A 26424-nucleotide genomic window follows, 5' to 3' on the forward strand; every position below is an offset into this window, starting at 1 on the left:
GTTCAATGAATGGGTGCAACTACACATTTTCTATGAAGGCTTGTCTTACGAATCAAAGAAGGCAGTAGATCACTCTTCCGAGGGATCTTTAAACAAGAAGAAGGCCATTGAAAGAGCTGAAGATTGATGGTTTAGAGGTTATAGTAAACTCTCGTTGTAAGTATAGTTACTAAACCAAGCAATCAACCTTTCTTACAAAAGTTTTGGTTGTCACAAGTAACAAACCCCTTTAAAATTGATAATCGAAGTATTTAAACCTCGGGTCGTCTTCTCAAAAAATTGCAGGGAGGTATGTTCTTATTATTGGTTATGAGTTTGTAAATTGGGGTTCTGGAGTTTGGGCAATGGGCACAGGTATATTTTCAAAGCAATAAAAATAAATAAATAACTGTAAAATAAACTATTGGCAAGGTATGAGAACTGGAAGTCCTATCCTGGTTATCCTTATCAATTGTAATGAGAATTGGATTTTTCTCCCACTTTGTTAACCTCTAACTATGAAGGTAAGTTAAGTGGATGAATTATATTTTATTCCTCAGGTCCTAGTCTTTCCTTGGGAAAGGCTAGAGTTATTGGAACTTGAATTAATGAAATGAAAAAATCTAATTTTCAATCAACAATGAGTTTGATAACTCAAGTGTCTCCAATGACTCAACCAAAGCCAAAAGAGAAAAAAGTCTACTTGAATGAAAATAATTTGGATAAACAAAGAGCATTAATAAATTAAAGAGAGCAATCATAAGTCTGAAATACCTCAAATTATATTAATAAAAGCAATCCAATCTAACATGAAAGATTTATGAATCAAATGGGTAACATAAGTAATTAACAAATAAAAGTATTAGAGTATCTAAAAGTAGAAGAGAAATATAAATTGAAGAACATTGAATCAGGGATTGAGAGTCACTCCTAAAACTAAGAGAAATCCTAAATCCTAATCCTAAGAGAGAGGAGAGAACCTCTCTCTCTAAAAACTACATCTAAATCCTAAAATTGTGAATTATGAAAGATTTTTCATAAATGGATATATTCTCCCACTTTATAGCCTCTAATCTGTGCTTTCTGGGCCGAAAACTAGGTCAGAAACAGCCCAAAAATCGCCAGAGAGGAAATCTGCCACGCTGGTTTTTCGTCACTGCAACGCGTCCGCATGGATCACGCGGTCGCGTCGCCTAGCGTCAGGATAACTATGACATATTATATATCAAATCGAATCTCCGGACATTAGCTTTTCAACGCAACTGGAACCGCGTTGTTTAGACCTCTGTAGCTAAAGTTATAGCGGTTTGAGTGCGAAGAGGTCAGGCTGGACAGCTTAGCAATTTCTCCAACTTCTTGTATTCCTTCCACTTTTGCATGTTTCCTTTCCATCCTCTGAGCCATTCCTGCCCTGTAATCTCTGAAATCACTTAACACACATATCAAGGCATCTAATGGTAATAAGAGAGGATTTAAACATAGGGAACTTATGGCCAAAGAAGCATGTTTTCAATCAAAGCACATAATTAGGAAGGCAAATGTAAAACCATGCAAATAGTATGAATAAGTGGGTAAAGAGTTGATAAAATCCACTCAATTAAGCACAAGATAAACCATGAAATAGTGTTTTATCAACCTCCCCACACTTAAATATTAGCATGTCCTCATGCTAAGCTCAAGAGAAGCTATAAAGATGAAGAGGAATGGTAGAATGTATGAAATGCAACCTATCTTATATGAATGCAACTACATGCAAAATATTTCTACCTACTTGGTTAAAAGCAAACAAGTTCTCCAAGACAAACATAAATCAGATTTCACTAATTCAAATTATACAATAAAAGACAAGTAAACTTGTAAGAAGATAGCTCATGAAAGCAGGGAACATAGAATCAAGCGTTGAACCCTCACTGGTAGTGTATATGCACTCTAATCTCTCAAGTGTATAGGGTAATTCACTCTACTCTTCTCTAATCATGCTTTCTAAACCTTGTTCTTCATCTAATCAATCAACAAATATTTAATGTACTAATACAAACATTATGAGGTCTTTTTAAGGTTGTAATGGGGCTGAGGTAAAGGTAAGGATATATGTATGGCCAAGTGAGCTTTATAAAGTGAATCCTTGATTAGTCTAAGATCTCACCTAACATATACATACTTTATATAATTTTAAAATACTTTACCTAGCTACCCAAATTTTCCCACTTTTGTATTACATGCTCATGTATCAAACTTATTTTTAAATTTTGTCCCATGTGCATTGATTCTTTTTATTTTGCATTTGGGGTAATATTATTTTTCTTTTCGTTTCTTTTTCTTTTTTTTTTGTATCCCCTTATTTAATTACTTAATTTTTTTTCTTTTTTCAATGCACATGGTAATTTAATTATTTTGATTTCATATGAGCATGCTTCCCAAATTTTTAAATAACTTATTCAATTTAATTCCCTTCTTTTTTTTTATACATTTTATCATCCCACGTTCCCATAAAATTTCCCATACTTAAATTATACACAATGTCTATCTTAAGCTAACCAAGGATTCAACTTGGGATTTTTAATTTTTTTTTCTGCTTAAGGCTAGTAATATGGTTATAAAACAGAACAAATGGGGATTAAAAGGCTCAAAGTGGCTGACAAGGGTGATTTAAAGGGTAGGCTTATTTGGGATAAGTGAGCTAAAATCAAACAATGGCCTCAATCATATGCAAGCATGTAACACATTAAACATTGGACATATAGAATGGAACAAAGCAAAGATTGCAATTATAGAGAAGAAAACGCACAAGACTAAAAATTTATGGTTAAATAATGTAACCATGTAAATAAGCTCAAAATCTCACAGGTTGTGTGTTCTTTAACTCAAAAACCATGTTCCAATTACAACTTCAAACAAATTTAACACAAGTTTTGATTTAAATTAGTGAAATACTATAAAAATTTCTTGAAAAAGAAAATATTATTTCAACCAAGTAGTAACTAAATGCATGAAATCAAACAAATATGCAATCAAATATGCAGATGCAACAATAAACAAATAAAGAAAATAAGAGTATGGTGTTGAAAAGAAGGTAACTAACCCCTGGAAGTCGGTATCGACCTCCCCACACTTAAAGATTGCACCGTCCTCGGTGCATGCTGAGATGTGCAGGTGGACGTGTTGTTCCAACTGATGCTTTTCTTCAAGGATTGTGCAGATGGTCTTGTTTGTCTCCCCTTTTAGAAGTTTCTCCCTTTTTTCGTCTTTGGTGGCCAGCCTGAAAGAAGAGAAAAGGAAGAAAAGTAACCCAAAAGATAGAAAATAAATAAAATATGGGTGTTAATGCCAAATGATAAGGGTCTCATTTACATGGAAGCTTCAACATGTACGTGAGAAAATAATAGAAGCACATGGCATACTAGTGGTGCAAAATTTTGCAACAATGAGGGAGAGTGTGGGTAAGGAGAGGTAATGTAAATTTATGTCAATGCAAAATTGATGCAGGTATAAAAGATTGGCATTGATATAAATAATATTATCTAACCAGAATAAAACAAGTCTCTAAGCACCAAGAAAATACCAGAAAATATGTAACAGTTGAATAAGAACATTTGAACACCAATGGTAAAATAATAAATTTAGAAAAGAAAAATAAAAATATGCAATGAATGAAAGTATGCAAATAAATTAAATAAAATAAAATGAAAGATAAGAAGAATGAGAAGGGAAAGAAAGAAAGAAGAAGTAAGTAAGAAAGGAGGGAGGAAAAATTAGGATTGGGGAAGAAAAGATAAGATAAGTGGTAAATCAGGGAAGCTGTGCGGCGCAATCGATGCGGTCGCGTGGGGCACGCGGTCGCGCGACTTGCGCTTATACTGATTGACGCGGTCGCGTCGGTCACGCGGTCGCGTCAATCACGCGGCCACGTGACCCGTTTTATGCTACTGGCGCGAGGGCAGCCTCGCACTCGCACAACTCTCTGTTCAAAATCATTAGTTGCCAAATATTGGGTGACGCGGTCGCGTGGTCGACGCGATCGCGTGAATGGACATCAATGGGGGTATGACGCGGACGCGTGAGCCATGCATCCGCGTGGTAAGGCATGTGCGATCAGCACCAGTCCAGCACCACTCTCGCACAACTTTTGGTCGTGCACCCTTTCTTACGTCAATTTCTAGGTCACGCGACCGCGTGAGTGACACGGTCACGTGGGAGCCATTTTTCGCACATGACGCGGATGCGTCAGCGACGCTGCCGCGTCACGTGCGTGCTTCTCTCTTCCTTTTTTTTATGCAGGATGCAAAATGATATGGATGTTATGAGAAATTCCAGGTTCAATGAAATAAAATAAAATAAAACTCAAAAACAAACAAAACAAAATAAAATTAAAATTAAAATTGAAAAGGAACGATCATACCGTGGTGGGTTGTCTCCCACCTAGCACTTTTAGTTAAAGTCCTTAAGTTGGACATTTGGTGAGCTCCTTGTTATGGTGGCTTGTGCTTGAACTCATCCAGGAATCTCCACCAATGTTTGTACTTCCAGTAACCTCCGGGATCCCAAACAAGGCACGTAAAGCCCTTGAACAGTTTTAAACAGGGTCTCAGGCTTCCAGTGTGCTGAATGTCAAAACAGACTCCAGGATCCCAAACTTTGCTTTTACACCCATTTTTGTGTTGATCATCATGATTCCATCCGGGTAGCAAGCAATCTGAATTCTCACTAAAGCGGCCAAACAACTTCCTAGACCTATTCAGTTGAGTTGTATACCAACCTTTGCGTTTAAACTTAAAGCTTCCAACCATAATGAACCTTGTAGGACAACTCTTACCACTGGTCATCTTCCTCTTACTCTTAATGCCACAAAGAGCTCTAAGTTGACCATCCGTCTCCAATAGCCCACATTCAAGTGGAATTAGAAAGCTAAGGGATATGAATTTTACCCACTTGAATGTTGTGAAGGATGATAGCAACTTAGGGGGAGGGGTCTCCAATAACTTTGGCAAGGTAATTTCAAGCTTCACTCCCTTGTGCTCTTTGACAACTTCCACCTCTTTGCAAACTTCTTTAATTTCAACCTCTTCCTCTTGGTAGCTTTCTTCCAATTCAATCTCTTCTTTATTACTTACCAAGGGCATGGGAAGTTGTGCTTCTTCTTCTTGAATCTCCATCTCTTGATCGACCTCTTCCAAGTCTTCAACCATGATATGCCTTGGAGGTTGTACACCCTCCTCAACATCAAATGCAACCGTCTTGAAAGGAGGTTCTATGTCTTGACTTTCCCATGGAGGTTCAGCATCTCCTAAGTCTTCAACCACTTCTTCCTCTGCAACTATTATGGCTTCCTCCATGGTACACAAATTGTGAATCACACTTTTCACAACTCGTACCACTGACCAGCAAGTGCACTGGGTCGTCCAAGTAATACCTCACGTGAGTAAGGGTCGAATCCCACGGAGATTGTTGGTTTGAAGCAATCTATGGTTATCTTGTAAATCTTAGTCATGAAGTCAATTATGTTTATCAGTTGAATTGCAATTAAACAAGAGAGCATGGATTAAAGGTTACTTGTTGTGCAGTAATGGAGAATATGTTGGAGTTTTGGAGATGCTTTGTCTTCTGAATCTCTGCTTTCCTCTGTCTTCTTGTTCACGCACGCACGTCCTCCTATGGCAAGCTGTGTGTTGGTGGATCACCGTTGTCAATGGCTACCTTCCATCTTTCCAGTGAAAACTACGCTCACGCGCTCTGTCACAGCACGGCTAATCACCGGTTGGTTCTCGATCCGGTTGGAATAGAATCCCTTGATTCCTTTGCGTTTGTCACTAACGCCCAGCCTTCAGGAGTTTGAAGCTCGTCACAGTCATTCAATCCCTGAATCCTACTCGGAATACCACAGACAAGGTTTAGACTTTCCGGATTCTCATGAATGCCGCCATCAATTCTAGCTTATACCACGAAGATTCTGATTAAGAGATCTAAGAGATACTCATTCAATCTGATATAGAACGGAGGTGGTTGTCAGGCACACGTTCATGGGTTGAGAATGGTGATGAGTGTCACGGATCATCGCCTTCATCACAGTTAAGCGCGAATGAATATCTTAGATAGGAACAAGCGTGTTTGAATAGTGGTGCACGAAATTGTGATGTCCAGGCTCGAACAATCCCTGGTAATGGCTCCAAAGCTTGGTGCTTTGATCTTAATTCATAATTGTCACAACTTCGATACAACTAACCAGCAAGTGCACTGGGTCGTCCAAGTAATACCTTACGTGAGTAAAGGTCGAATCCCACGGAGATTGTTGGTATGAAGCAAGCTATGGTCATCTTGTAAATCTCAGTCAGGCGGATTTAAACATGATACTTTATTAGATTAAAATAAACAATAAAAGGGATAGAGATACTTATGTAGATTCATTAGCAGGAATTTCAGATAAGCGAATGGAGATGCTTTTCGTTCCTCTGAACCTCTGCTTTCCTGCTATCTTCATCCAATCAGTCTCATTCCTTTCCATGGCTGGCTTTATGTGATACATCACCACTGTCAATGGCTACTTTCGGTCATCTCACGGGAAAATGATCCAATGCCCTGTCACGGCACGGCTAATCGTCTGGAGGCATCACCCTTGTCAATGGCTTCATCTTATCCTCTCAGTGAATAATATGCTCACGCACCCTGTCACGGCACGGCTATTCATCTGTCAGTTCTCGATCATGCCGGAATAGGATTTACTATCCTTTTGCGTCTGTCACTAACGCCCTGCAATCGCGAGTTAGGAGCTCGTCACAGTCATTCAATCATTGAATCCTACTCGGAATACCACAGACAAGGTTTAGACTTTCCGGATTCTCTTGAATGCCGCCGTCATTCTAGCTTACGCCACGAAGATTCTGGTTAGGAGATCTAAGAGATACTCATTCTAGCTTAATTCATATAGAACAGAAGTGTTTGTCAGGCACGCGTTCATAAGGGAGAAGGATGATGAGCGTCACACATAATCATCACCTTCATCACGTTCTTGGGTGCGAATGGATATCTTAGAAGAGAAATAAGAAGAATTGAATAGAAAACAGGAGTACTTTGCATTAATCTTTGAGGAACAGCAGAGCTCCACACCTTAATCTATGGAGTGTAGAAACTCTACCGTATGAAAATACATAAGTGAAGGTCCAGGCATGGCCGAGATGGCCAGCCCCCTAAACGAGATCAATAGTCTCCTAAGATGAACAATGGAATAAAACTGAGACCAAAGATGCCTAATACAATAGTAAAAGGTCCTATTTATAATAAACTAGTCACTAGGGTTTACATGAGTAAGTAATTGATGCATAAATCCACTTCCGGGGCCCACTTGGTGTGTGTTTGGGCTGAGCCTGAGTGTTCCACATGCAGAGGCCATTTGTGGAGTTGAACGCCAGTTTTTGTGCCAGTTTGGCCGTTCAACTCTGGTTTTGGATCCTTTTCTAGCGCTGGTCGCCAGATTTGGGCAGAAGGCTGGCGTTGAACGCCAGTTTACGTCATTTATTCTTGGCCAAAGTATGGACTATTATATATTGCTGGAAAGCGCTGGATGTCTACTTTCCAACTCAATTGGAAGCGCGCCATTTCGAGTTCTGTAGCTCCAGAAAATCCACTTTGAGTGCAGGGAGGTCAGAATCCAACAGCATCAGCAGTCCTTTTTCAACCTCTGAATCTGATTTCTGCTCAAGTCCCTCAATTTCAGCCAGAAAATACCTGAAATCATAGAAAAACACACAAACTCATAGTAAAGTCCAGAAATGTGAATTTAACATAAAAACTAATGAAAACATCCCTAAAAGTGACTAGATCCTACTAAAAACATACTAAAACCAATGCAAAAAAGCGTATAAATTATCCGCTCATCACAACACCAAACTTAAATTGTTGCTTGTCCTCAAGCAACTGAAAATCAAATGGGATAAAAAGAAGAGAATATACTATAAATTCCAAACTATCAATGAAACATAATTTCAATCATATGAGCGGGACTTATAGCTTTTTGCCTCTTGAATAGTTTTGGCATCTCACTTTATCCATTGAGGTTCAGAATGATTGGCATCTATAGGAACTCAGAGTTTAGATAGTGTTATTGATTCTCCTAGTTCAGTATGATGATTCTTGAACACAGCTATTTTATGAGTCTTGGCCGTGGCCCTAAGCACTTTGTTTTCCAGTATTACCACCGGATACATAAATGCCACAGACACATAATTGGGTGAACCTTTTCAGATTGTGACTCAGCTTTGCTAAAGTCCCCAATTAGAGGTGTCCAGGGTTCTTAAGCACACTCTTCTTTTGCTTTGGACCTTGACTTTAACCGCTCAGTCTCAAGTTTTCACTTGACACCTACACGCCACAAGCACATGGTTAGGGACAGCTTTGTTTAGCCGCTTAGACCAGGATTTTATTCCTTTAGGCCCTCCTATCCACTGATGCTCAAAGCCTTGGGATCCTTTTTATTTGCCCTTGCCTTTTGGTTTTAAGGGTTATTGGCTTTTTCTGCTTGCTTTTTCTTTTTCTTTCTATTTTTTTTTCTATTTTTTTTTTCGCCCTTTTTTTTTTTCTGCAAGCTTTGTTCTTTGCTGCTTTTTCTTGCTTCAAGAATCATTTTTATGATTTTTCAGATTATCAAATAACATGTCTCCTAGTCATCATTCTTTCAAGAGCCAACATATTTAACATTCTTAAACAACAACTTCAAAAGACATATGCACTGTTCAAGCATACATTCAGAAAACAAGAAGCATTGTCACCACATCAATATAATTAAACTAAGTTCAAGGATAAATTCGAAACTCATGTACTTCTTGTTCTTTTGAATTAAAACATTTTTCTTTTAAGAGAGGTGATGGATTCATAGGACATTCATATCTTTAAGACAAAGTTACTAACTACTAATGATCATGTAATGAAGACACAAACATGGATAAGCACATAACATATAAAACGAAAAAAACAGAGAAAGTAAGAGCAAGGAATGAGTCCACCTTAGTGATGTCCTTGAGCTCTTCTATGTCTCTTCCTTGTCTTTGCTGCTCCTCCTTCATTGCTTTTAGATCTTCTCTGATTTCATGAAGGATGATGGAGTGCTCTTGATGTTCCACCCTTAGTTGCTTCCAATAATTGTGTGGAAGAAAATGTATCCCCTGAGGTATCTCAGGGATCTCTTGATTTGCAGTCAAATGTTCTACCACTGAGCTATAGACCCTTGATGGAAGATTTTGTCTTCCCTTTCCTCTTTCTAGAGGTTTCTCTGGCCTTAGGTGCCATCAATGGTTATGGAAAAAACAAAAAAGCTATGCTTTTACCACACCAAACTTAGAATGTTGCTCGCCCTCGAGCAAAAGAAGAAAGAATAGAAGAATAAGAAGAAGATATGGAAATAAAAACTAGGATTATGAGGAGGTAAAGTAGGGATCCTGTGGGGTCCACAGATCCTGAGATGATCCTGTGGTGTCCACAGATCCTGAGGTGTCAAGGCATTTACATCCCTGCACCAATTTAGGCATGCAAAATGCCCTTGCACACAATTCTGGGCGTTCAGCGCCAGGTTGGTGCCCATTTTGGGCGTTCAACGCCCCTTTGCTGCCATTTCTGGCGTTGAACGCCAGAACCATGCTTGTTCTGGGCGTTCAGCGCCAGGATGCTCCCATTCTGGGCGTTCAGCGCCAGAACTATGCTCTGTTCTGGCGTTTGAACGCCAGACAGATGCTCCTCCAGGGTGTGATTTTTCTTCTGCTGTTTTTAATTCCGTTTTTGATTTTTTTTTATTTAATTTGTGACTCCACATGATCATGAACCTAAGAAAACATGGAAAACAATAAAAATAAGAATTAGATAAACATTGGGTTGCCTCCCAACAAGCGCTTCTTTAATGTCAATAGCTTGACAGTGGGCTCTCATGGAGCCTCACAGATGTGCAGAGCTTTGTTGAGACTCTCCAACACCAAACTTAGAGCTTGGATATGGGAGTTCAACACCAAACTTAGAGTTTGGTTGTGGCCTCCCAACACCAAACTTAGAGTTTGACTGTGGGGGCTCTGGTTGACTCTGCTTTGAGAGAAGCTTTTCAAGCTTCCTCGCCATGGTTGCAGAGGGAGATCCTTGAGTTTTGAATACAAGGGAGTTCTCATTCCATTGAAGGACTATTTCACCTCTGTCAACATCAATCACAGCTCTTGCTGTGGCCAGGAAAGGTCTTCCTAGGATGATGGATTCATCCTCTTCCTTTCCAGTATCCAGGACTATGAAATCAGTAGGTATGTAAAGGCCCTCAACCTTTATTAATACATCTTCTACTTGTCCATAAGCCTGTTTTCTTGAGCTGTCTGCCATCTCTAGTGAGATTTTAGCAGCTTGCACCCCATAGATTCCCAGTTTCTCTATTACAGAGAGGGGCATGAGGTTTATCCCTGAACCAAGGTCACACAGAGCCTTAAAGATCATGGTGCCTATGGTACAAGGGATTATGAACTTTCCAGGATCCTGTCTCTTCTGAGGCAATGTCAGTTGATCCAGATCACTTAGTTCATTGATGAACAAGGGAGGTTCAACTTCCCAAGCATCAATGCCAAATAATTTGGCATTCAGCTTCATGATTGCACCAAGAAACTTGGCAGTTTGCTCTTCAGTAACATCCTCATTCTATTCAGAAGAGGAATACTCATCAGAGCTCATGAAGGGCATAAGGAGGTTCAATGGAATCTCTATGGTCTCTAGATGAGCCTCAGAGTCCTTTGGTTCCCCAGAGGGAAGCTCCTTATTGATCACTGGACGTCCCAGGAGGTCTTCCTCCTTGGGATTCACGTCCTCTCCTCTCCTCACAGGTTCGGCCATGGCGCTTATGTCAATGGCCTTGCACTCTCCTTTTGGGTTCTCTTCTGTATTGCTTGGGAGAGTACTAGGAGGGATTTCAGTGATCCTTTTACTCAGCTGGCCCACTTGTGCTTCCAGATTTCTAATGGAAGACCTTGTTTCATTCATGAAACTTACAGTGGCCTTAGATAGATCAGAGACTAGATTTGCTAAATTAGAAGCGTTTTGTTCAGAGTTCTCTGTCTGTTGCTGAGTTGATGATGGAAAAGGTTTGCTATTGCCAAACCTGTTTCTTCCACCATTGTTAAAGCCTTGTTGAGGCTTTTGATCCTTCCATGAGAAATTTGGATGATTTCTCCATGTTGAGTTATAGGTGTTTCCATAAGGTTCACCTAAGTAATTTACCTCTGCTATTGCAGGGTTCTCAGGATCATAGGCTTCTTCTTCAGAAGATGCCTCTTGAGTACTGTTGGATGCAGCTTGCATTCCATGCAGACTCTGAGAAATCATATTGACTTGCTGAGTCAATATTTTGTTCTGAGCCAATATGGCATTCAGAGTATCAACTTCAAGAACTCCCTTCTTCATAGGCGTCCCATTACTCACAGGATTCCTTTCAGAAGTGTACATGAACTGGTTATTAGCAACCATGTCAATGAGTTCTTGAGCTTCTGCAGGCGTTTTCTTTAGGTGAATGGATCCACCTGCAGAAGTGTCCAATGATATCTTGGATAACTCAGACAGACCATCATAGAATATATCTAGGATGGTCCATTCTGAAAGCATGTCAGAAGGACACTTTTTGGTCAACTGTTTGTATCTTTCCCAAGCTTCATAGAGAGATTCACCTTCTTTCTGTCTGAAGGTTTGAACATCAGCTCTAAGCTTGCTCAGCTTTTGAGGAGGAAAGTACTTGGCTAAGAAAGCCGTGACCAGCTTATCCCAAGAGTTCAGGCTGTCTTTGGGTTGAGAATCCAACCATAATCTAGCTCTGTCTCTTACAGCAAAAGGGAAAAGCATGAGTCTGTAGACTTCAGGATCTACTCCATTAGTCTTAACAGTATCACATATCTGCAAGAATTCAGTTAAGAACTGAAAAGGATCTTCAGATGGAAGTCCATGAAACTTGCAGTTCTGCTGCATCAGAGAAACTAATTGAGGTTTCAGCTCAAAGTTGTTTGCTCCAATGGCAGGAATGGAGATGCTTCTTCCATGTAAATTGGAATTAGGTGCAGTGAAGTCACCAAGCATTCTCCTTTCATTATTATTATTTTCGCCTGCCATCTCCTCTGCCTGTTCGAAAATTTCTAAAAGGTTATCTCTGGATTGTTGTATTTTAGCTTCTCTTAATTTTCTCTTCAGAGTCCTTTCAGGTTCTGGATCTGCTTCCACAAGAATGTTCTTATCCTTGCTCCTGCTCATATGACAAGGAAGAATGGCCAGAAAAATGATAATAATAATAGAGATCCTTTATACCACAGTATAGGGATCCCTTTGTAAGTAGAAGAAGAGGGGGAGATAAAGGATGTGATGTAAAGGAAGAAACACAACTGTGAGGATTGGAATGTGAGATGAGATGTTAGGATATGAATGAATAAATAGAATGAGATGGGAGAGAAGGAGGGAATTTTCGAAATTTATTTTTGAAAAGGAGTTAGTGATTTTTGAAAATAGTTTTTGAAAAAGTTTAGTATTTTTTTCGAAATTTTTTTTTTAAATTTAAAAATAAAAATAATTAGTTAATAAAAAAGAAATTTTTGAAAAAGAGGGGAGATATTTTCGAAAATTAGAGAGAGAGAGTTAGTTAGGTAGTTTTGAAAAAGTTAAGAAACAAACAAAAAGTTAGTTAGTTAGTTGAAACAAAATTTGAAAAGATAAGAAGTTAGGAAGTTAGAAAAGATATTTTGAAAAGATATTTTTGAAAAAGATAAGATAAGAAGATATTTTTGAAAAGATATGATTTGAAATTAGTTTTGAAAAAGATTTGATTTTTTTTTAAAATCACAATTAATGACTTGATTCATAAGAAATCACAAGATATGATTCTAGAACTCAAAGTTTGAATCTTTCTCAACAAGCAAGTAACAAACTTCAAATTTTTGAACCAAAACATTAATTGTTTAAGTTATTTTCGAAAATTATGATTTAAAATGAGAAAAAGATTTTTGAAAATTATTTTTTTGAAATTTTTGAAAATAACTAATAATTTTGAAAAAGATTTTATTTTTGAAAAAGATTTTGAAAAAGATAAGATTTTCAAATTGAAAATTTGATTTGACTCATGAGAAACAATTTGATTTTAAAAATTTTTGAAAAAGTCAATCCAAATTTTCGAATTTGATGAGAGAGAAAAAGGGAAAGATTTTTTTTTTTGATTTTTTGAATTTTTATGATGCAAGAGAAAAACACTAAAAAGATGCAATGCATGAAATTTTTAGATCAAAACAATGAATGCATGCAAGAATGCTATGAATGTCAAGATGAACACTAAGAACACTTTGAATGTCATGATGAACATCAAGAACATATTTTTGAAAAATTTTTAATGCAAAGAAAACATGCAAAACACCAAACTTAGAATTCTTTAATGCTTAGACACTAAGAATTCAAGAATGCATATGAAAAACATGAAAAGACACAAAACAAAAAATCATCAAGATCAAACAAGAAGACTTACCAAGAACAACTTGAAGATCATGAAGAACACTATGAATGCATGATATTTTCGAAAAAAATGCAAGATGCATATGCAATTGACACCAAACTTATAACATGACTCAAGACTCAAACAAGAAACAGAAATTATTTTTTATTTTTATGATTTTCTAATTTTTTTGGATTTTTATTTTATATTTTTCGAAAATTATATGAAAAAGAAAGGATTCCAAAATTTTTAATATGAATTCCAGGAATCTTGCCATGTTAGTCTAAAGCTTCAGTCCAGGAATTAGACATGGCTCACTAGCCAGCCAAGCTTTCAATGAAAGCTCCAGTCCAAAACACTAGACATGGCCTATGGCCAGCCAAGCTTCAGCAGGTGATCGTGGATCAACAGCGGGTAGATCAGGAACAGTAGCAGGTGGATTAGCTCCAACTAGCTTGCTCTTTGATAACCAATTGCAAGCCTCAGTCCAAACGAATTTAGACATGGCTTTACAGCCAGCCAGGATACAACATATAATTACATGGGCTGGAGTGATTAGTTGAATACCAATCCCAAAGTAGTTTGGGTATGGCTTTACAGCCAGATATGATTCAACATATTTCATGAAACACTAGAATTCATTCTTAAAAATTTTGAAGCCATAGAATAATTTATTTTTGAAAATATTTTTATTTTTTTCGAAAACAGATGAGAAAATTTTAGAAATTTTTTTTTTGAAAAATTTTTGAAAATAAAATAAAAAGAAAATTACCTAATCTGAGCAACAAGATGAACCGTCAGTTGTCCAAACTCAAACAATCCCCGGCAACGGCGCCAAAAACTTGGTGCTGTTGCCGGATCAAAAGGGAATCTGGCACTGATGTTACCGGACCAAAAGCTTGCCGAGAACTCAAACAATCCCTGGCAACGGCGCCAAAAACTTGGTGCACGAAATTGTGATGTCCAGGCTCGAACAATCCCTGGTAATGGCTCCAAAGCTTGGTGCTTTGATCTTAATTCATAATTGTCACAACTTCGATACAACTAACCAGCAAGTGCACTGGGTCGTCCAAGTAATACCTTACGTGAGTAAGGGTCGAATCCCACGGAGATTGTTGGTATGAAGCAAGCTATGGTCATCTTGTAAATCTCAGTCAGGCGGATTTAAACATGATACTTTATTAGATTAAAATAAACAATAAAAGGGATAGAGATACTTATGTAGATTCATTAGCAGGAATTTCAGATAAGCGAATGGAGATGCTTTTCGTTCCTCTGAACCTCTGCTTTCCTGCTATCTTCATCCAATCAGTCTCATTCCTTTCCATGGCTGGCTTTATGTGATACATCACCACTGTCAATGGCTACTTTCGGTCATCTCACGGGAAAATGATCCAATGCCCTGTCACGGCACGGCTAATCGTCTGGAGGCATCACCCTTGTCAATGGCTTCATCTTATCCTCTCAGTGAATAATATGCTCACGCACCCTGTCACGGCACGGCTATTCATCTGTCAGTTCTCGATCATGCCGGAATAGGATTTACTATCCTTTTGCGTCTGTCACTAACGCCCTGCAATCGCGAGTTAGGAGCTCGTCACAGTCATTCAATCATTGAATCCTACTCGGAATACCACAGACAAGGTTTAGACTTTCCGGATTCTCTTGAATGCCGCCGTCATTCTAGCTTACGCCACGAAGATTCTGGTTAGGAGATCTAAGAGATACTCATTCTAGCTTAATTCATATAGAACAGAAGTGTTTGTCAGGCACGCGTTCATAAGGGAGAAGGATGATGAGCGTCACACATAATCATCACCTTCATCACGTTCTTGGGTGCGAATGGATATCTTAGAAGAGAAATAAGAAGAATTGAATAGAAAACAGGAGTACTTTGCATTAATCTTTGAGGAACAGCAGAGCTCCACACCTTAATCTATGGAGTGTAGAAACTCTACCGTATGAAAATACATAAGTGAAGGTCCAGGCATGGCCGAGATGGCCAGCCCCCTAAACGAGATCAATAGTCTCCTAAGATGAACAATGGAATAAAACTGAGACCAAAGATGCCTAATACAATAGTAAAAGGTCCTATTTATAATAAACTAGTCACTAGGGTTTACATGAGTAAGTAATTGATGCATAAATCCACTTCCGGGGCCCACTTGGTGTGTGTTTGGGCTGAGCCTGAGTGTTCCACGTGCAGAGGCCATTTGTGGAGTTGAACGCCAGTTTCTGTGCCAGTTTGGGCGTTCAACTCTGGTTTTGGATCCTTTTCTGGCGCTGGACGCCAGATTTGGGCAGAAGGCTGGCGTTGAATGCCAGTTTACGTCGTCTATTCTTGGCCAAAGTATGGACTATTATATATTGCTGGAAAGCGCTGGATGTCTACTTTCCAACTCAATTGGAAGCGCGCCATTTCGAGTTCTTTAGCTCCAGAAAATCCACTTTGAGTGCAGGGAGGTCAGAATCCAACAGCATCAGCAGTCCTTTTTCAACCTCTGAATCTGATTTCTGCTCAAGTCCCTCAATTTCAGCCAGAAAATACCTGAAATCATAAAAAACACACAAACTCATAGTAACGTCCAGAAATGTGAATTTAACATAAAAACTAATGAAAACATCCCTAAAAGTGACTAGATCCTACTAAAAACCTACTAAAAACAATGCCAAAAAGCGTATAAATTATCCGCTCATCAAATAGAAAACAGAAATACTTGCATTAATTCATCGAGACACAGCAGAGCTCCTCACCCCCAACAATGGAGTTTAGAGACTCATGCCGTCAAAGAGTACAAAGTTCAGATCTAAAATGTCATGAGATACAAAATAAGTCTCTAAAAGTTGTTTAAATACTAAACTAGTAGCCTAGGTTTACAAAAAATGAGTAAACTATGATGGATGATGCAGAGATCCACTTATGGGGCCCACTTGGTGTGTGCTGGGGCTGAGATTTAAGCAATTCACGTACAGAGGCCATTTGTGGAGTTGAACGCCAGTTTTTGTGCCAGTTTGGGCGTTCAACTCCAGCTTTTGATCCTTTTCTGGCGCTGGACGCCAGAATTGGGCAGAGAACTGGTGTTGAACACCAGTTTACGTCATCTATCCTTGTGTAAAGTATTGACTATTATATATTTCTGGAAAGCCCTGGATATCTACTTTCCAACGCAATTGGAAGCATGCCATTTCGAGTTCTGTAGCTCCAGAAAATCCACTTTGAGTGCAGGGAGGTCAGAATCCAACAGCATCAGCAGTCCTTTTTCAGCCTGAATCAGATTTTTGCTCAGCTCCTTCAAATTCAGCCAGAAAAATACCTGAAATTAAAGAAAAACATACAACTCATAGTAAAGTCCAGAAATATGAATTTTTCCTAAAAACTAATAAAAATAGACTAAAAACTAACTAGAACATACTCAAAACTATATGAAATTAACCCCAAAAAGCGTATAAAATATCCGCTCATCACAATACCAAACTTAAACTGTTGCTTGTCCTCAAGCAACTAGACAAATAAAATAGAAGACTAATAGGTTGAGAAGCAATAATGTCTAGAGTTTTTGAGTGAAGCTCAGATTCTAATTAGATGAGCGGGACTAGTAGCTTTTTGCTTCTGAACAGTTTTGGCATCTCACTTTATCCATTGAAGCTCAGAGTGATTGGCATCTATAGGAACTTAGAATTCAGATAGTGTTATTGATTCTCCTATTTCAGTGTGATGATTCTTGAACACAGCTATTTTATGAGTCTTGGCCGTGGCCCTAAGCACTTTGTTTTCCAGTATTACCACCGGATACATAAATGCCACAGACACATAATTGGGTGAACCTTTTAGATTGTGACTCAGCTTTGCTAAAGTCCCCAATTAGAGGTGTCCAGATTTCTTAAGCACACTCTTCTTTTTGCCTTGGACCTTGACTTTAACCGCTCAGTCTCAAGTTTTCACTTGACACCTTCACGCCACAAGCACATGGTTAGGGACAGCTTGGTTTAGCCGCTTAGACCAGGATTTTATTCCTTTAGGCCCTCCTATCCACTGATGCTCAAAGCCTTGGGATCCTTTTTATTTGCCCTTGCCTTTTGGTTTTAAGGGTTATTGGCTTTTTGCTCTAGCCTCTTGGTTTTAAGAGCTTTTGGCTTTTTCTACTTGCTTTTTCTTTTTCTTTCTATTTTTTTTTTCTGCAAGCTTTGTTCTTTGCTGCTTTTTCTTGCTTCAAGAATCATTTTTATGATTTTTTAGATTATCAATAACATGTCTCATGTTCATCATTCTTTCAAGAGCCAACATATTTAACAGTCTTAAACAACAAATTCAAAAGACATATGTACTGTTCAAGCATTCATTCAGAAGACAGAAAGCATTGCCACCACATTTAACTAATTAGAATTTCTCTTATTAAAACTCGAAATTTTATTGCCTCTTATTCAAAAGATCTACTACTTTATTCATGTTTGCTGATGATGAGAAAAATAAACTATAGCTTAATTGGAGATAAAATCAAAATAGATACTAATTACTACTATATGACTCCTAAGGTAAACTTCTATAAGGACGCTGTCACAGAGTTAAGGCAGAAATTGGAAATTAACAACCTTTATTCTGGGGGAACGGGGGTTCCTCTGATCCTTGGGGTGCTTGGTCCTGCAAGAGAAGACTTTTGGCGCTTCAATTCCCTTAAGTCACGCCCTTGCTCCTCTTGTTCTTTAAACATATAGGTCAGCATTTGACTGTGTTCCTTCTGTTCTTTTATTATTTGCTCCATAGCTTCCCGTATCTTGGTAACAGACGTCTCAAGATACTCCCAGTATTCAGATTGAGGGATCTCTGGGAGGAATTCCTGTGCTCTCTTCTTGATGGGATCATCATGTGCTTGTTGTTTTTCCATTGATGCTTTGGTGATTGGCTTCTCAACTGAGATATACTCAGTTATTCCCATCTTTACTGCAGCGTCCTTGCAGAACAGAGAAATCACGCTTGGATAAGCCAACCTGGCATCTTTAGAATTTTTGTTAGCAATTTTGTAGAGTTCAGCTGAAATCAGCTGATGAACCTCCACTTCCTTTCCCATCATGATGCAATGGATCATCACTGCTCTTTTAACTGTGACTTCAGAACAGTTGCTAGTAGGCAACAGAGAATGCCCAATGAAGTCTAGCCATCCTCTGGCGACTGGTTCGAGATCCTCTCTCTTGAGTTGATTTGGGACACCCTTTGTGTTGGTGGTCCACCTGGCTCCAGGGATACATATGTCCTCTAGAATCTTATCCAGGCCCTTGTCTGCTCTCATCATCCTCCTGTTGAAGGAGTCTGGATCATCCTTCAGCTGAGGTAGCTTTAAGATCTCCCTGATCCTGTCAGGGTGGGTATGAATAATCTTTTCTCTGACCACAGTCCGATAGTCATAGAGAGCAGTCCCAGATAGTTTCTGCTTGTCAGTTTGCCACATATTAGCATAGAACTCCTGGACCATGTTCCTTCCCACTTTTGTTTCAGAATTAGCTAGGACTTTCCAGCTCCTGATTCGAATTTGCTCCTGGATCTCCGGGTATTCATCTTCTTTCAGATCAAATCTAACTTCCGGGATCACTGATCTCAGACCCATTATTTTGTTATAATGGTCCGAATGTTCTTTAGATAAGAACTTCCCTTGATTCCAAAGTGGTTTTGGAACGCTCTCTTTCTTGCCTCTTTGAGTGGGTTGTTTTCCTTTGGGGGCCATGATCTTAGTGATTGCGGATAAACACACCAAACTTAGAGGTTTGCTTGTCCTCAAGCAAAAGAAGAGAAAGGAGAGGGATAGAAGGAGAGCTAGGGGCAATTGTTGATGGGAGAGGAGGGAGGCCGAACTCAAATTTATAAGGGAGGGGAGGGTGGGTTTTCGAAAAAAGAGATAAAGATATGATAAAAAGATTTATTTGGAAAAGATAAGATAGAAGATATGATAAGAGAAGATATAGTTTAAAATTGAGAGGATATGAAAGATTTTTGAGAAAGATAGATTTAATTTTTGAAAAAGATAAAGTGGAGGTTTTGAAAAAGATATTGATGAGTTGAAAAAGATAGATTTGTAAAAAATTTTGAAAAGAGTTGGATTGAATTTGCAAAGATGCCTAGTGCTTATGGATTAAAATACATTTGATATTTTTAGTGGTAGGTTTTTAGAAATTATGGAATTTAGAAATCAGGGTTCTTGACATATTTATGTAAGAAATCATGAATTGAAGTATGAAAATCAAGATTTAGAATGAAAAATTTTGAACAAAAATGAGTTTTGTTTCCTCCCTGCCATCCTGGCGTTCGAACGCCCAAACACTGCCTGTTTTGGGCGTTCAGCACCCAATTGCTGCTCTCCTTGGCGTTCAACGCCCAGTGGGTGCCCATTTCTGGCGTTGAACGCCCAGATTGCTACCATTACTGGCGTTTTCTTGCCAGTGAGCTCTTTTTCTCTGTTTTGTGTGCCGAGGTCTTCTGTAAATGATTCTTCACCTTAGTGTCAGTGAACTTTATATAAACAAATAAAAATAAAAATAAAAATAAAAGTAGGGCAAAATGCTTAGAGGATTGTTGCCCCATGGCTGGGTTGCCTCCCAGCAAGCGCTTCTTTATTGTCTTTAGCTGGACCTTGCTGAGCTTTTAATCTAGCTTCAGCCTTGAGCATTCTTACTCAATGTTGCCTTCAAGATAATGCTTGATTCTCTGTCCATTGACAATGAACTTCTTATCAGAATCAATATCTTGAAGCTCCACATAACCATATGGTGATACACTTGTAATCACGTATGGTCCCCTCCACCGGGATTTCAGTTTCCCGGGGAATAGCCTGAGTCTAGAGTTAAACAACAGAACCTTCTGTCCTGGTTCAAAGATTCTAGATGATATCTTTCTGTCATGCTACTTTTTTTATTTTTCTTTATAAAGCTTGGCATTTTCGAAAGCTGTGAATCTGAATTCCTCTAGCTCATTTAGCTGGAGCAATCGTTTTTCTCCTGCTAGTTTGGCGTCAAAGTTTAGGAATCTGGTTGCCCAGTAGGCCTTATGTTCCAGTTCCACGGGCAGGTGACATGCCTTACCATACACGAGTTGGTATGGAGAGGTCCCTATAGGGGTCTTGAATGCTGTCCTGTAAGCCCACAGAGCATTATCCAAGCTCTGTGCCCAATCCTTTCTACAGGTATTTACTGTCCGTTCCAGGATTCTCTTTAATTCTCTATTAGAGACTTCAGCTTGCCCATTGGTTTGTGGATGATATGGAGTGGCCACCTTGTGGCCAATTCCATACCAAACCATGGCAGAGTAAAGCTGTTTATTGCAGAAGTGAGTGCCCCCATCACTGATTAGTACTCTAGGGACACCAAACCTGCTAAAGATATGTTTCTGGAGGAACTTCAGCACTGTTTTAGTATCATTGGTGGGTGTGGCAATAGCCTCAACCCATTTTGATACATAGTCAACTGCAACCAGAATATAAGTGTTTGAGTATGATGGTAGGAAAGGTCCCATGAAGTCAATTTCCCATACGTCAAACAACTCAATTTCCAAGATTCCTTGTTGAGGCATGGCGTAACCATGAGGCAGATTACCAGCTCTTTGGCAACTGTCACAGTTACGTACAAACTCTCGGGAATCTTTATAGAGTGTGGGCCAATAGAAGCCACATTGGAGGACCTTGGTGGCTGTTCGCTCACCTCCAAAATGGCCTCCATATTGAGATCTATGGCAATGCCATAGGATCCTCTGTGCCTCTTCTCTAGGCACACACCTACAGATTATTCCGTCTGCACATCTCTTAAAGAGATAGGGTTCATCCCACAAGTAATACTTTGCATCAGTAATTAATTTCTTCTTTTGTATCCTGTTGTACTCCTTGGGTATGAACCTTGCAGCTTTATAGTTTGCAATATCGGCAAACCATGGTGCTTCCTGAATGGCAAATAAATGCTCATCCGGAAATGTCTCAGAGATCTCAAGAAAGGGGAGGGACGTCCCTTCCACTGGCTCTATCCGGGATAGATGATCATCCACTTGGTTCTCTATCCCTTTTCTGTCTCTTATTTCTATATCAAACTCTTGCAGAAGCAATACCCATCTGATGAGCCTGGATTTTGAATCCTGCTTTGTGAGTAGATATTTAAGAGCAGCATGGTCAGTATACACAATCACTTTTGATCCTACTAAGTATGATCTGAACTTGTCAATGGCGTAAACCACTGCAAGTAATTCTTTTTCTGTGGTTGTGTAATTTTTCTGGGCATCATTTAGAACGCGACTGGCATAATAAATGACATGCAGAAGCTTGTCATGCCTCTGTCCCAATACTGCACCAATGGCATGATCACTGGCATCACACATTAGCTCAAATGGTAACGTCCAGTCTGGGGCAGAAATGACTGGTGCTGTGACCAGCTTAGCTTTCAGTGTTTCAAACACCTACAGGCACTCTGTGTCAAACACAAATGGCGTGTCAGCAGCTAGCAGATTGCTTAGAGGTTTTGCAATTTTTGAAAAATCCTTTATAAACCTCCTATAGAATCCTGCATGCCCCAGAAAGCTTCTGATTGCCTTAACATTGGCAGGTGGTGGTAATTTTTCAATTACCTCTATTTTTGCTTGATCCACCTCTATTCCCTTGTTTGAGATTTTATGCCCAAGGACAATTCCTTCAGTCACCATGAAGTGACACTTTTCCCAGTTTAAAACTAGGTTGGTCTCTTGGCATCTTTTCAGAACAAGTTTCAGGTGATCAAGACAGGAGCTGAATGAGTCTCCATATACTGAGAAGTCATCCATGAAGACTTCCAGAAATTTTTCCACCATATCAGAGAAAATAGAGAGCATGCATCTCTGGAAGGTTGTAGACGCATTACATAGCCCAAATGGCATCCTTCTATAAGCAAACACTCCGGATGGACATGTGAATGCTGTTTTCTCTTGATCCTGGGGATCTACTGCAATCTGGTTATAGCCTGAGTAGCCATCCAAAAAGCAGTAATAATCATGACCTACTAGTCTTTCTAGCATCTGGTCTATGAATGGTAAAGGAAAATGATCCTTTCTGGTGGCTGTATTGAGCCTTCTATAGTCAATACACATGCGCCACACTGTAACTGTTCTTGTAGGAACCAGTTCATTTTTTTCATTATGAATCACTGTCATGCCTCCCTTTTTTGGGACGACTTGGACAGGGCTCACCCAGGGGCTATCAGAAATAGGATAAATAATCCCAGCCTCTAGTAGTTTGGTGACCTCTTTTTGCACTACTTCTTTCATGGCTGGATTTAGCCGCCTCTGTGGTTGAACCACTGGTTTGGCATTATCCTCCAATAAGATTTTGTGCATGCATCTAGCTGGGCTTATGCCCTTAAGGTCACCTATGGACCACCCAAGAGCTGTATTGTGTGTCCTTAGCACTTGAATAAGTGCCTCCTCTTCCTGTGAATTTAAAGCAGAGCTTATGATCACTGGAAAAGTGTCACCTTCTCCCAGAAACGCATATTTCAAGGATGGTGGTAATGGCTTGAGCTCGGGTTTAGGAGGTTTCTCCTCTTCCAGAAGAAATTTCAGAGGCTCTTTCATGTCCTCTGAATCCTCTAAATCAGGCTGAACATCTTTAAAGATGTTTTCCAACTCTGATTCAAGACTCTCAGCCATGTTGATCTCTTCTACCAAAGAGTCAATAAGATCAACTTTCATGCAGTCTTTTGATGTGTCTGGATGCTGCATGGCTTTGACAGCGTTCATCTTGAACTCATCATCATTGACTCTCAGGGTTATTTCCCCCTGTTGGACGTCAATGAGGGATCGTCCAGTTGCTAGGAAGGGTCTTCCTAGAATGAGAGTAGCACTCTTGTGCTCCTCCATTTCCAGCACAACAAAGTCAGTGGGAAAGGTGAATGGCCCAACTCTGACAATCATGTCTTCAATCACGCCTGATGGGTATTTAGTAGAACCATCAGCAAGTTGGAGACATATCCGGGTTGGTTTAACTTCTTCAGTTAAGCCAAGCTTTCTGATAGTGGATGCAGGTATTAGGTTGATGCTTGCCCTAAGATCGCATAAAGCTGTCTTGGTGCAATTACCTTATAATATGCATGGTATCAGAAAACTCCCAGGGTCTTTAAGCTTTTCAGGAAAGCTTTTCAGAATGACTGCACTGCATTCTTCAGTGAGGAGAACTCTTTCTATTTCTCTCCAATCCTTCTTATGACTCAAGATCTCTTTCATGAACTTGGCATAAGAAGATATTTGCTCAAGTGCTTCTGCAAATGGAATCTTTATTTCAAGAGTCCTGAGATAATCTGCAAAGCGAGCAAATTGCTTATCCTGCTCCTCTTTCCGGAGTTTTTGAGGATAAGGTATCTTGGCTTTATATTCTTCAACCTTAGTTGCTGCAGGTTTATTGCCTACAGAAGTGGTTGAAGAAGCCTTTTTAGAGGGGTTGTTATCAGCATTTGTATGTGTCTGATCCCTCACTGGCGATTGAGTGCCAGAGTTAGAAGCTGGAGTGAAACTGGACGCCAGAACTGTGCCCATTTTGGGCGTTCAGTGCCAGATCTTGCCCATTTTGGGCGTTCAACGCCAGATCCTTACCCATTTCTGGCGTTGAACGCTAGTCTTGCCTTGTTTCTGGTGTTGAACGCCAGTCCTGAGCATGGTCTGGGCGTTCAGCGCCAGCCTTCCACCAATTTTCTAGCGTTTTAGTTCCAGAATTACTTTTCCCTGGGCTCTTACTGTCCTCAGGTGAATTTTGGGTGGTTTGCTCATTTCTTAGCTTTTTGCTGCCTTGAGGTGGGGTATTTAATGTTTTCCCACTTCTTAGTTGAACTGCTTGGCATTCTTCTGCTATTTGCCTTGACAGCTGCTGCTTTGTTTGCTTAAACTGTTCGTCCATATGTATATTAGCCATCCTTGTCTCTTGTAACCTTTCTTTGAATTCGGCTAACTACTTTGTTAGAAAGTCCAATTGCTGATTGAATTCAGCAGCTTGTTTTACAGGACTGAGTTCAGCAGTTGCTGTCTTAACCTCTTCTTTCATGGAAGAGTCATTGCTTAGGTACAGATGCTGATTCCTGGCAACTGTATCAATGAACTCTTGAGCCTCTTCAATTGTCTTTCTCATGTGGATAGATCCACCAGCTGAGTAATCAAGAGACATCTGAGCTCCTTCTGCAAGCCCATAATAGAAGATATCTAACTGAACCCACTCTGAAAACATTTCAGAGGGGCATTTTCGTAGCATCTCTCTGTATCTTTCCCAGACATCATAAAGAGATTCATTATCTCCTTGTTTAAAGCCTTGGATGTCCAGCCTTAGCTGTGTCATCCGTTTTGGGGGAAAGTACTGATTCAGGAATTTTTCTGTCAGCTGTTTCCATGTCTTTATGCTGGCCTTAGGTTGGTTATTCAACCACCTCTTAGCTTGATCTTTTACAGCAAATGAAAACAGTAATAGTCTGTAGACATCCTGATCTATTTCTTTATCATGTACTGTGTCAGCAATCTGTAGAAACTGTGCCAGAAACTCTGTAGGTTCTTCCTGTGGAAGACCGGAATACTGGCAACTTTGCTGCACCATGATAATGAGCTGAGGATTCAACTCAAAGCTACTGACTCCAATGGAGGGTATGCAGATACTACTCCCATATGAAGCAGTAGAGGGGTTAGAATATGACCCCAGAGTCCTCCTGGATTGTTCATTTCTGCTTATGTCCATGATGGAGAAAGGGAGATGATGTAAAATAGAAAGAAATATTTTTATTTATTTATTTATTTATTTATATATTTATTTCGAAAATGAAATAAATTAAAATAAATAAAAATTGAGTGAAGATTTTCGAAAAACTGAGGAGAGAGAAAGTGGTTAGGAAGTTTTGAAAAGGATACGATGATTTTGAAAAAAAAAATTTTAATTTTGAAATAAAAATCTGAATTTTTAGAAATATCTTTCGAAAAATTGTTTTTAAAATAGAGAGAAAAGATATTTTTTATTTTTAAGAGGAAAGAGAAAAACAATTAGATAGCACAAGATTTAAAATTTTTAGATCTAATGCTCCTTATTTTCGAAAATTTTGGAGGAAAAACACCAAGGAACACCAAACTTAAAAATTTTAAGATCAAGACACAAGAAAAACTCAAGAACACTTTGAAGACTCACAAGAACACAAGAACATGAAGGACGAACACCAAATTTAAAATTTTTTAGAAAACCAAAATAAATTTTCGAAAATTTTAAGAAAAATTAACAAGAAAACACCAAACTTAAAGTTTGGCACAGAATTTAGTAGAAAAATTATTTTTTTGAAAAAGATTTTAAAAAGAAAATAAGGATTCTAAAATTTTAACACGACAATAATAAGAGACTCTAAACAAAAAAAGGAGAAATTTTTCCTAATCTAAGCAACAAAATAAAGAGTTAGTTGTCCAAACACGAACAATCCCCGGCAACGGCGCCAAAAACTTGGTGCACAAATTGTGAATCACACTTTTCACAACTCGTACCACTGACCAGCAAGTGCACTGGGTCGTCCAAGTAATACCTCACGTGAGTAAGGGTCAAATCCCACAGAGATTGTTGGTTTGAAGCAATCTATGGTTATCTTGTAAATCTTAGTCAGGAAGTCAATTATGTTTATCAGTTGAATTGCAATTAAACAAGAGAGCATGGATTAAAGGTTACTTGTTGTGCAGTAATGGAGAATATGTTGGAGTTTTGGAGATGCTTTGTCTTCTGAATCTCTGCTTTCCTCTGTCTTCTTGTTCACGCACGCACGTCCTCCTATGGCAAGCTGTGTGTTGGTGGATCACCGTTGTCAATGGCTACCTTCCATCCTTCCAGTGAAAACTACACTCACGCGCTCTGTCACAGCACGGCTAATCACCGGTTGGTTCTCGATCCGGTTGGAATAGAATCCCTTGATTCCTTTGCGTTTGTCACTAACGCCCAGCCTTCAGGAGTTTGAAGCTCGTCACAGTCATTCAATCCCTG

General features: G+C 39.2%; 1 non-coding gene across 1 annotated transcript; it reads left to right on the forward strand.

The window, feature by feature from the left end:
- Window positions 1–11580: 11580 nt before the first annotated feature.
- On the forward strand, window positions 11581–11688 carry LOC112725543 (small nucleolar RNA R71). Its single transcript, XR_003164645.1, has one exon. It is a non-coding gene; the product is annotated as a small nucleolar RNA R71 (small nucleolar RNA).
- Window positions 11689–26424: the final 14736 nt, after the last annotated feature.

The sequence above is a fragment of the Arachis hypogaea genome, chromosome 11 (assembly GCF_003086295.3).
Source record: "Arachis hypogaea cultivar Tifrunner chromosome 11, arahy.Tifrunner.gnm2.J5K5, whole genome shotgun sequence".
NCBI classification, from domain to species: domain Eukaryota; kingdom Viridiplantae; phylum Streptophyta; class Magnoliopsida; order Fabales; family Fabaceae; genus Arachis; species Arachis hypogaea.